The sequence below is a fragment of the Mus caroli genome, chromosome 1, assembly GCF_900094665.2.
Source record: "Mus caroli chromosome 1, CAROLI_EIJ_v1.1, whole genome shotgun sequence".
NCBI lineage: Eukaryota > Metazoa > Chordata > Mammalia > Rodentia > Muridae > Mus > Mus caroli.
Genome location: NC_034570.1, coordinates 23,244,493 through 23,254,893, shown reverse-complemented (window position 1 = coordinate 23,254,893; position 10,401 = coordinate 23,244,493).

The following is a 10,401-nucleotide window of genomic DNA, read 5'->3' as shown; positions in this document are numbered from 1 at the left end:
ACTTCCTTAGTTAGAGTCACGCCAAGATATTTTATATTATTTGTGACTATTGAGAAGGGTGTTGTTTCCCTAATTTCTTTCTCAGCCTGTTGATCCTCTTTGTAGAGAAAGGCCATTGACTTGTTTGAGTTAATTTTATATCCAGCTACTTCACTGAAGCTGTTTATCAGGTTTAGGTGTTCTCTGGTGGAAATTTTAGAGTCACTTACATCTACTATCATACATCTCCAAAATGATATTTTGACTCCTTCCTTTCCAATTTGTATCCCCTGGATCTCCTTTTGTCGTCAAATTGTTCTGGCTAGGACTTCAAGTACAATATTGAATAGGTAGGGAGAGAGTGGACAGCCTTGTCTGTCCCTGATTTTAGTGGGAATGCTTCCAGCTTCTCACCATTTATTTTGATGTTGGCTGCTGGTTTGTGGTACATTGCTTTTATCATGTTTAGGTATGGGCCTCGAATTCCTGATCTTTCTAAGGCTTTTATCATGAATGGGTGTTGGATTTTTTTTCAAATGCTTTCTCCACATCTAAGGAGATGATCATGTGGTTTTTGTCTTTGAGTTTATATATTGGATTATGTTGATGGATTTCCATATATTAAACCATCCCTGAATCCCTGGAATGAAATCTACTTTGTCAGGATGGATGATTGTTTTGATGTGTTCTTGGATTCGGTTTGTGTGAATTTTATTGAGGATGTTTGCATTGATATTCATAAGGGAAATTGGTCTGAAATTCACTATCTTTGTTGGGTCTTTCTGTGGTTTAGGTATCAGAGTAATTGTGGCATACTTTAACTGATGTAGCATCTCTCTAGTATTCACTTTTACATATTTCCATATATAAATTTGAACCAAAATCATGACTGACGAAGAACAAAATCATTAAATCACATGACTGAAATATTGCAAGATATTTCTTCTGTCATACATATATCAGTTCAGTGATGCATATGGGTCTACATAGTGTTTGATTTAGGGAAAAGCTCAGAGAAGCTGAGGAAGACAGTGATCCTCTAGGAAGACTGAACTAACCTGGACCCCCAAGATCTCTCAGTTACTGACCCATCAACCAGGCAACATACAACAGCTGCTATGAGGTCCCCAACACATATACAGCAGAGGAACACCTAGTCTGGACACAGTCAGAGAAGATGTACCTAACTCTCAAGAGACTTGAGAACACAGGAAGAGGGTAGGTCTGGTGGATTGGGGGTGGAAAGGTAGGGACATCATCTTGGAGACAGGAGAGGAGGTATGTGATGTGGAATAGTCAGAGGTTACAACATGGTGGGGTTACTTAAAGTTTGGACTGTAAAAAAAATTAAAGAATAAAAATAACATTAAAAAATAAAATAAATAAAGCTGACTCTGGAATATATTGAAGATGCTCTTCATCCTGATGTATCAAATATTCAGTAAAAATTTAATTTTACATGAAAATAAATAAGCAAGATTTTATTAGTAGTAAATATTTGGTTAATATAGTTATTTTGTGTATCTTTATATCTGGAGCAATAAAAATATTTCTGGAGTAAATGAGTTCAAAATTAAAAATGTCAAACCATTTCTGATGGAAGCAACATCTTCTTCAAAACCCCATGTGATCATGACCAAAACAATGTGTTAAATATTGTGCTCCTGAGGTTTATTGCTGCCTCTTGACCATCACTGAACTCTTTTACCAAGTCTAATCTGAAGAGATTTTTTTTGGTTCCTAATAATTGCTAGATTTCCAAACACAATCTGTAGAAGCTGATTCATCCCTTTGCACACGTTGGGATAAACACCACCACAACACACACACACACACACACACACACACACACACACACACACACACACACAGATGCATGTATCTTTATAACTAATAGCTGTAGCTTTCTATGGAGTCATTTACTCTGCCTTTCCCTGTTTCTCTCCATCCATTTCTCTTTATTTTCCCTTTCTCTACATCTGCATCTTGTTCTTTAATCCCCCCTCAACCCTCTTTTCCAAGAGAACACATAGATTTCTAAGGGTGTTTAATTGTCTCTATTTGTGAAATATGCCCCAATATTTGATGAAATTGAAAACATTTTATGAAGCCAATTAAATGGAGAGGCAGGAAGTAAAAAAGCAAAATTCAAAGTGGGTCTAGGCTCACTAATGAAATATAGATACAGGGTTGCCAGAGAAAACCCCAAAGTCTTTCAAAGTCATTGTCCATTATATCTTGTTTTATTGAGAGGGCTTAAGAAATCAGTAAATATAAAAATGAACCATTGAAATACCAATATAAATGTTTAAATGAAGTTCATTATTTGATGTAAAAGAAATCTACCCAAAACGTACTAATATCGTAATGTATATAAATTAATATATTAAACTTTGTATAAAGTAATTAAATTAGAATATTTTAAATGTTAAAGCAGTACATAGGAACTTTGAAATATTAATTTGGTGTTATAGATTAAATAATTAAAAGCACATTTCCCTAGAAGCTAGTACTATGAATTCAATGAAAATTTAATTATATATACTAGAAAATTGAAATATAATATTTCTATATCTATATTAAAATACTATTCTTTAGCTAAGGTTTCAGGCATGTACAGGTAATTTTAAAATTTACACAGTGAAAGGAAACATTTCTATTTGCAATATATAGAATATTACACACACATACATATGTACATACACATACCACACAATACACACACACACTCACATACATATGTATATGTGTGTGTATATATATATATATATACATATATATATATATATATATATCATATAAATAAGGAGAAAGAGGGGTGAAATATTTGAAAGACTGAAGTTTACAGCAAATTACTTTTTGACCTTATAAACATAAGTTTATGAAGGAATATAGACATCATGTTTACTATGGTTTTATTTAATGTGATCCCCACACTGTAAAATTCATTTTGAGATCATCAACTGATACTCTATGGCCTTAAAATAATATTGTCCCATCTCTGTAAATAACTTCTGTTCTTTCCAAGTTCAGGATATTGAACAATGACTTTGAAAGATTTTTTTGTATCATGGATTATTTTCTTTAACATAAAGTCATAATTACATGTTCACCCAATTCACCAAAGTGGCAGAATTTGCATGTTTCTAATATCAAACAGAAATTTGTTGTACACACACACACAAAATTCACCTTTTCATATTTTATGACTTTAATTCCAAACTGTTGGTGCCAAGGATCAGCCCTGACTTAGATAGGAATTCTGAGTAGGGGAGTTTGGGAGCTCCAAAGAACATATTGAAGATAAATCCTTGGATTTAAGCTATATTCTGCTTGAGACAGCTTTCCAGATATCTTTCTCTCTTTTTTTAAAATATTTTTTATTAGATATTTTCCTGAATTACATTTCCAATGCTATCCCAAAAGTCCCCCATACACCCCCCACTCCCCTACCCACCCATTCCCACTTTTTGGCTCTGGCGTTCCCCTGTACTGGGGCATATAAAGTTTGCATGTCCAATTGGCCTCTCTTTCCAGTGATGGCTGACTAGGCCATCTTTTGATACATATGCAGCTAGAGTCAAGAGCTCCAGGGTACTGGTTAGTTCATAATGTTGTTGCACCTACAGGGTTGCAGATCTCTTTAACTCCTTGGATACTTTCTCTAGCTCCTCCATTGGGGGCCCTGTGATCCATCCAATAGATGACTGTGAGCATCCACTTCTGTGTTTGCTAGGCCCTGGCCGGCCTAGTCTCACAAGAGACAGCTATATCAGGGTCCTTTCAGCAAATGCTTGCTAGTGTATACAATGGTGCCATTGTTTGGAGGCTGATTGTGGGATGGATCCCTGGATATGGCAGTCTCTAGTTGGTCCATCTTTTGTCTCAGCTCCAAACTTTGTCTCTGTAACTCCTTCCATGGGTGTTTTGTTCCCAATTCTAAGAAGGGGCAAAGTGTCCACACTTTGGTCTTCGTTCTTCTTCAGTTTCATGTGTTTTGCAAAGTGAATCTTATATCTTGGGTATCCTAAGTTTCTGGGCTAATATCCACTTATCAGTGTGTACATATCATTTGAGTTCTTTCTCTTACATTTCCAACCACTCTCTTGATAGTTTTTCTCTTGCAGAATAAAGTCCAGTACTATGTTAACATATCAATTCGGTCATTACCTCAGGTTCCATTTTGATTTTCCCAAGAAACAGCCTCTGGATTCTTAGCAAAGGACAGAAAGCAAAAACAAACAAACAAACAAACAAACAAAAGAACAAAACCAAAAAACAAACAAAAAACAAAAACAAAAAAAAACAAACAAACAAAAAACAAAAACAAAACAAAAAAACATTGCAAATGAGTTCAGAGTTCTGTCTGTCTTTGTAAACACAGATAAGCTAGCTGTGTGGGATGTCTCTCTGAGATTTTCATTCCTACCATACCTGGGCCTAACACAGCTCTGTCTCAGGCTGAACTTGAACTCAGGAAACTGCCTGACATTGTATCTGCCTGGCCTTGTATCTTTCTGAAAAGCTGGCTCAGAGTGCACATTCCTCTGTTCTTTTATGTCTGCAAAGCTCTTTATATGATTAATATTGCATCATTATGTTTTACGTAGTTGAAAAATGATATATATTTGAACTCATGTTTTCAGACTTCTTCCCCATGTCCCTAAGGGCTGTTCTGTAGGTCTCAGTATTTACCATTTTGCTGAGACATTAGCCACACCTTTGCCTCACCTAACAATTTGGACTTTACAATACACTTTGAGATTCCTACATTCTTGTGGCTATTAAAAGCTTACATACCAAGATCAACATGTAGAGGTAGCAGAAATTGTTCACCAGTCTTCAGCTTTGCAGTCACTTTCCATGATGATCTTTAAAGAGTTAGCTTTTTCTGCCTCACATGCATGCCTTCCGGTTAGGAAAAATAATCTGTTTGACCTCTGCAGTATCTCTGTTTATAAACCATTATGTTAATAGCATCAAAAAAAATCTTGCTGTTTTAATGGTTCTTAAAGTATAAAGAGACACATTGGTCCTCCTATATGCTTTAACCTCATTGATTCTTTATTCTTAGTTCATACTCTGACTTTAGCAAACATATTAGACCATGCTTGTTTGACTTAATGATACATTTTCTTTGGTATTTATTAGATTAAAACCAACCAGTTAACAAGCACAGTTGTTTCAATCACCGCACTTACATACAAAATAAAAACAGAACATTGTCACTTTAGAGTACAATTCTAGAAGAAGAAATGCCTATGCAAATGATTTGAGTGTGTTCACTTTAAAGAAAAGGTGATGTATGAATCGCCTTTTTTCTGTACATTTATAACATAAAGGATGAATGTGCCTTTGCTCATGTATATTTGACTGAAACCTAGATAAACAAATTCTGTATTTCAACTCAAGTGCCCAAGCCCGATATGACATCAACAAATTGCTTTCTAATCTGTGGAAGCTTCCAAGATATTTGATATATGTCATGACATCATGAAACCACAACTTCTGACAACCTGCAGCTTCCATAATCAAGACATCTGGAAGTGACTTTGTGATATGGAAAAATAAAACAGGATTATCAACATGACATGTATAAATTAGTAAACTTTATGCATCTTGAAATATGTCTGGTATCAGCACCATATATAAATTATTGATTTGCTCATGGACACAAAGTTATGAGAATAAAAACATGAGAGAAAAGAGTGGAAAAATTCGAAAGAGTAGTGGTTGGTGATCACACTAATATTTCTCTTAAAAACTTATCAAGTGCATCATATTTCTTTCTACAAGATAAAATACATTATAAAATTGGGACAATTATAAATTTGTTTAAAATAAAAAATTACACTGTTGGCAGATCAGCTTGAAGAACATATCCGACCTACAGGCTTTTGGGATAGCCCTTGCTCCAATTATCTGAGACCTACATAAAGACCAAGCTGCACATCTGCTACCAAAGTCCAACCTATGTTTGTTTTTTTGTTTGGTGATTCAGATTATGAGAGCTCTACAGATCCAGGCTAGTTGACTCTGTTGGCCTTCTTACAAAGTTCCTATTCCCATTGGGGCTTCCATCCTTCTTCTTGTTCTTCCATAAGTGTCCCCAAGTTCCATCCACTGTTTGTCTGTGGGAATCTGTCTGTCTGAGCCAGTTTCTGGGTGGAGCCTCTCAGAGGTCAATCAAGTCAGAGTTCTCAACTGTCCCAGTCAAGATTATTATATTGTTTCTCTTTCTATTCTGGTTTTCTGAAGAATGTGAGCAAGGAGAATCACTCAAGTACATGGCTTGTGCAAACTTCCCAGTATTCTGATTCCAAAAAAAAAAATTCAGTACCACTATTCAGATGCCTATCATAATCAAAAAGGTCATTCCAATCTGACGACTACTTCCTGTTTCAAATACCACTATTAAGTATCACACCAACTACATAATATCTGTAATTGTGTCTGTATCTTAAGCTTGTTCTTCTACAATTCTTTCTTCATATTGGCCAAAGATAACTTTCTGAAATGTAATTGCTTCCAAATAATTTTTAATTTTTTTTTTCAGAGACAGGATTTCTTTGTATAGCCTTGGCTGTTCTGGAATTCATATTACAGATCAGACTGGCCTCAAACTCAAATACCAGCCTCAATCTGCATCCACAATGATGGGATTACAGGTGTGTGTCACCAACATCAAGCTGGAACAATTCCTTTGGAGAAAAATTTCAGAGGTTTGACCTTACTATATTATAAAACGAGGAAGTCTGTGCTTTGCTCTTAACTATTCAGCCATGTATCATAGTTATACCTTTAATACTCAACCTTCTGGACCATGATTTTAAGGTAGGGAAACATTTCTGTCTTGCATCATGTGTTTCTGCTGCACAGGGTGCTGATGTGTTATAAAATGGCTGTACTTTATTCAAAGATATAAGAAGAATCCCAGTTTCACACATTGTAACAAGATGCTTCCAGCTGTGAAAGCTAATCTTGATTTTCATCTTGACTACACCTTGAATTCACTAAAAACCCAAGCATTTGAGAATACCCATGTAGTATTTTTACTTATTTGGACTTTTTTTTTTGTGGTAAGTATACCATCATAAATCTATAACACTTGAGGCTGAAAGATCATCTTTAATCTTAGCTGCACCTTCTTGCGGCAGCCTATTTAAAGAAGAAAGAAGAAAGACCTTATATTATCTGTCTGCTTGCCCTAGGTCTTCTTACTTCACTGGTATTAATGCCCACTTCTTTGGAATTTCAATGTACGCTGAAAACCATTTAATATTTCCAAACTCATGAACTGAAAAACTACCCTATTACTGGAATTCCCATTGGTTAACAGCCATTGTTGGAACTGCTGGATCAGTCTAAGCCACTCTAATAAATACACACACACACACACACACACACACACACACACACACACACACACACGGTAGATAGACTGGTTGATAGATGGATGATAGATAGATAGATAGATAGATAGATAGATAGATAGATAGATAGATTGATATCCAGACAGATCAGTTCTGCTCTTCTAGAGAAACTTAACCCTACTATTGTCAAAACTATCCTGAGAGGCAGATAAGTCCCTTTTCATGAGAAGCACAGCTGGAAAATTATCATCATTTGCATATGGGAACATTGCTCTTTCTACTGTAAATGTATGCATCTTTTTCTTGATATTTTTTCTAATGATTTTAATAACCTTCCCCTTCTGCCCTTGAGCAGTTTGTTTTACTCGGTAACAAGTTTTAGATAACTTCAAGTCTCATTGGCCCCGTGTTCTTTATCTGTGTGTACAGCATGCTTTCTACCTGCTTATCGCATATCTTTGTTCATGGGCTTTAAAATTTTTATGACAGTTGTATTAACACTGTCTCATCAACATTGGATTACATAGTCACTATCACTTCCTTCAGGAAGGCTTCATGAGCACTACATATGCAATCTTTTTACCTTTTAAAATACATTTTAGTAGAGACTGCTTCTTTTATCTGATGTACTTTCCCGTTTTACATGTATGTGTTGTGTGGGAACTAGGCACATTTGCTTCCCACTGAAATTTATTCTCAGTGCAAACAAAACCCAAGTCTTTGCTCTGCCTATTTGTACTATTTGCCATTCTATTTCACATACTTGCCACAATGCCTGACACAAAATAGACAATAAATGTACATTGAATGACGATAGATGAAGAACATACCTCACACCTATAGTTGTATGACTGACTGAAATTTGCATTTTCATCATCTTCAAATTACCTTCCATTTTGGCTTGAAGACGCTTTATATCTGGAGTCTAGTTTTCTCTGGAAGAACTGCATCCATTGAAGGATCCCCATAAAAGTTATTTTATAGTAAGTGGGAGTGTCTTCTAGATTTCAGGTCATCAGAAACAGAAGTATACTATGAGATGAAAACAGAGCATGTACCTTTAGTTGTTGGTTGTTTCCTTTTTGTTTTATAATCTTATATATGAGTTTGTACACAGCACTAAAGTAGTACATATTAAAAGCTGAGTGATGGTTGAGGTTAGTAAATGGATATCTAATTTAATATTTTCATGTATATTTAAAATTACCCATTAAATATCTCCATAAATAAAAAAGTACTCTGTGATGTATAGGTTCATAGTTTTCTGAGCAGACAGAAACACTGGGTTATTTATGTATAGTTTTTATTAATACTGTCTTCTATAATTTGTTTTTATATCCCTCATACTTTCTAATGGACTCTTTCAGTGTCTCCTTTGCAATATGCTGAGACCTAGTTAGTGTAACAGAACATGTAGTTTGAATCCTAATTAAACTGCTGTCATGGTTCTTTTCATGTTCAAGAAGCAAATGTGAGATTGCATACATTCAGACCTCTAACCTGCACAGGGAAATAAAGCTTACATTCTGTCACCATTTGAAACAGGTTGTATAGGAAACAGAATATTTATAAGTAATAATAAATATATTGGGAGTAATGCAAATAGAAATTAATTAAAATTCATCTTTTCTCAGTGTGTACATATTTCAAAAATCCACTTTATACGTCAAACATACCTCATTTTCAATTTCCCACTGAGTCCATAAGGACAAAAAACAGCAACATCTTCCTTAAGATGAAGTAACAATATTAAATCTTTAACATGATCATGCCCTAAGATACCAAGGGACATTGTTTTGCTGGAATATTTATTTCTCTCTTTCTTTAATTTGCATATTGAAAAGCCAAATTTATACTTCATGCTTATAATTCTCTCCTACACAAAAGTCTGCATGGATAAATAGTTACAATGCTTGAGTACGCTCTGGTTGACGAACGGATGTAGTCATGCCAGTTTTAGGAAATAAATCATTAGTTTTGGCAGAGTGAGTCACTTCCTACATTACTAACCATGAAAATTATGCAACTCAGGCTCTGCAGGGTGAAGTCTGTCTGAGGAAATTCTGCCTTTCAGCTTTCACAGTGGTGCTTGCAAATCTGTCTTGTGTCAACATTTTTGTTTTCAGAGGGTCTCATAAGCTTGACCAAGCCTTTTTGTGGATCCCATCTTGTTTACAAAATTATTGATGAATATTAAGTTTATAAGAAAATAAAGGTTTAAAAATACTTCCATAAAATATCAGAAATACCATTCTGTAATTGATTTATTTTAGCAACTTGTTCACATTTGATGATGGCTTGGAAAATAAATACTTTCTTCTAAAATACCCATGTTCACAAAGGTAAATTTAAAATATAAAACCATAGAAAATGTATTGATGTCATAATTAAGCAACTCACTTCAAATCTGCATTTTAATAGTCAAATATTTATTGTATACTAAAAAATATGGTGCTCTGCATAGACTACTTCTGAAACACTTAATTCAAAGTCAGAAAAAGAGGATATGAATACTATAGATGTAATACAGTATTGAAAATTCTTTATATTTCTTGAATTTCCTGTATTTGAAATTTCATGTAACAAGGCTTATGTCATGGTGAATTGGAAGTCCTATGTTTTAGAAAGAAATGTAAGCAGTCTATGGCATTGAGATAACTCTTCCATTGCACTAAGCTTTTGCTGAATTATCTGCAAGCAAGCAGCACCACAGTAACAGGAGCACCACCCACATTGGCAACTGAACTATTACAAACATCAAGAGAATCTGGGGATATAACTAAGCTGAGAGAAGGCTTTCTTAGAGCAGAGGAAGCCCTAGGCTTGACCATCAAGATGATAGAAAGCAGAACTGTTGCTGCAGATCAGTGAGCTTAGCACTTAGGAAATGGAGAAAGAAGGATTAAGGCCATCCTCAGCTACAGAGATAGAGGCTAACCTGATTTCCAAGAATCCCTGTCTCCGGTAGTACTATGTCCAATTTTCTGAGGAACCGCCAGACTGATTTCCAGAGTGGTTGTACCAGCTTGCAATCCCACCAACAATGGAG